Here is a 2,500-nt window from a genome sequence, read left to right as displayed (position 1 = left end):
AAGGAAGAAAACAGAAAGTGCTTTATCCTGCTGCATTACACTGGGTGTGAATATTAAAGATTCAGAAGGCCTGTGGGAAAAAAGAAAAAACAAAACAAAACAAAACAAATGAACATGTGAAATGTGCGGGGCCGTTTTCAACAGCTCTCTTCAAATCTCCATCAGGCTCCTAATGGGGGGCAAGTTCAAAGCATCGCAGGTCTCCTGCTAGCTCACAGTGAAATGAAAAAAACACAACACTTCCGTCTGCTCAGTCTATCTGTCAGCTCACCCCCTGTGAGCTACACACACACACACACACACACACACGCACGCACGCACACACACACACACACACACACACACTCTGCATCTCTTCTTTGCTCAGCTCAGTAAAGCCCAGAAAGAGAAGAGAGCTGAGATGCCATCATATACTGTGTCTATGAAAAATGTCCCAGGGAGGGAAGGAACAGGCAGCTATCACAAAGGCAGTGAAAAAAGGAATCCTGGATGAGAGCGACGGGGGGGGGGGGGGGGGGAGAAGGGGAGAGAGAGAGAGAGAGAGAGAGAGAGAGAGAGAGAGAGAGAGAGAGAGCATGCATCTCTACAATGGCACTTTCACAAGTGCTAATGTTTAACTCAGCTGGTTTGCTCATTAAAGGCCTTGGCATTGGTGGAAAGGCCTCTGTTTGAATCAGTAATCCCACCTACTGGATGCTGGGCTCAGCAGTAGGCCAGGGAGGGCTTCTACAGAGAGCCCTGCAAGATGAGAGTAGCCACGACCTCGTACGCTGTCTCCTGGAGCGTTCGACTCACAGTTCCTGTCGCTCACCTGGTCCAGCACGTAGCACATGGTGCTGATGACACCAAGGTCATGAGTTTGATTCCCAGCCACATGTACAATTGTATCAATAAATATGCAAGTTACTCTGCATAATGGCAACTACAAAATGCCATAAATGTGGGTGAGCTGTAGGAGAAAAAGCCTTAATTTCAAAATGATGTGATAAATGCTCATATATGTCTCAAAGGAATATAAACCAAGCAAGCTAAAAAGAACAAATGACCCATTTTTAAATGGAAACCATAAAAAGTTCTAAACCTGGATTAAGTGTGAAAATCTCACATGGTTTCTGTGAGATTTAAAGGGGAAGTTAACGTGCTTTCTGTGAGATTTAAAGGGGAAGTTAACGGTGCTTTCTGTGATTTAAAGGGGAAGATAACATGCTCTCTGTAAGATTTAAAGGGGAAGTTAATGTACAAACCCAACAGCCCAAGTTCTCTGCTGCCCAAGCGGTTCACAGATGCAGTGATCTTTTGACAAGTGAGGGAACATGAGGGTTTCTTGCATAATCATCAACCTCCATCACTTAAAACTGTGCCAAGCGAAGCCATGTCACTCAGCAATGGCTTCAGAAAAAGAAGAAGAAAGCATCTCCTCAGAGAGGCATCAGAAAGGTGTCTGCTCCCTGTAGCAGGAGAACACCTTTAAATCTGGGTTTCCTTGCTAGAAAGAAGACGTTGAAACCTACTGCATAAACACCCCCCATGCACACACACTTCAGGAGATGGCTTCACCATGACTTTGGAAAACTTTCCATCTACAGAGACCCCCCCGCCCGTTAGCTGGGGCCTGAAGAGATCTTAAGTCATCAAAGCAGGAGCTGGGTAGGAATGGCTTCCCTCGTCAGCCCACCAAGTGTCAGATGATGATGTCGCAACCACATGGCAGCATGATTTGACTTCCATATCAATAGTGCCAAATACACCAAGATTACCCTGGGTCACCAGTTACAAGCAGGCATGCCATGCTGAGGAGCAGGCAACATTCCACAGGTCAAAGTCTTCTCCTGGCTCTCACATCCAGAAAAATGCTAATTTGATTCCTGTGGGTGTTATGGCTAAGAAAAAAAAGACATTATATGTGTGTGTGTGTGCTTATTACATTTACTATGCTGTAAATATGCTTGTGTGTAAAACAGGGAGTGAAAAATCCATATACTTCCTATTAACCATTAAAAATGTCTGTACACTCAGATATATATACATACACAGACAAATGTATACACAGATTCAGTCACACACACACACATACTGTAGGAGATCTAGGATGTATTCCGATGACAAAAATGGAATGAACTGTAACCTAAAATATAAAAAAGGCAAGGTCTGTATGGTCTGTATGGTCTGTATGGTCTGTACGGCCTGTAGGACCTGTAGGGCCTTCAGTGTGTCTATATGCCATTGTCTTTGAGTTTTATCAATGTTGTAAGTTGTTTCTGTTATCTATAATAAAGCCTTTTATGGTCAAACCTACTCTATCTGTCCCTTTCAGAAAGGCAGGAGAAGTGCAGGTATTCAGTCCCAGAGTGAAACGCTGCCCCATGTTGTGATGGTGGGTTCACCCTGGCTCTGTCCACAGTGCTGCTCTCACTATGTCACTGTCTACAGTCCTCTCACCACATCCACAGTCCTCATCTCATCCTTACACTGTCCATGGTCCACTTTTGTGGACTTTGGA

Source organism: Electrophorus electricus, chromosome 1 (genome assembly GCF_013358815.1).
Source record: "Electrophorus electricus isolate fEleEle1 chromosome 1, fEleEle1.pri, whole genome shotgun sequence".
Classification (NCBI taxonomy): Eukaryota; Metazoa; Chordata; class Actinopteri; order Gymnotiformes; family Gymnotidae; genus Electrophorus; species Electrophorus electricus.
This window is presented reverse-complemented; position numbering follows the sequence as displayed.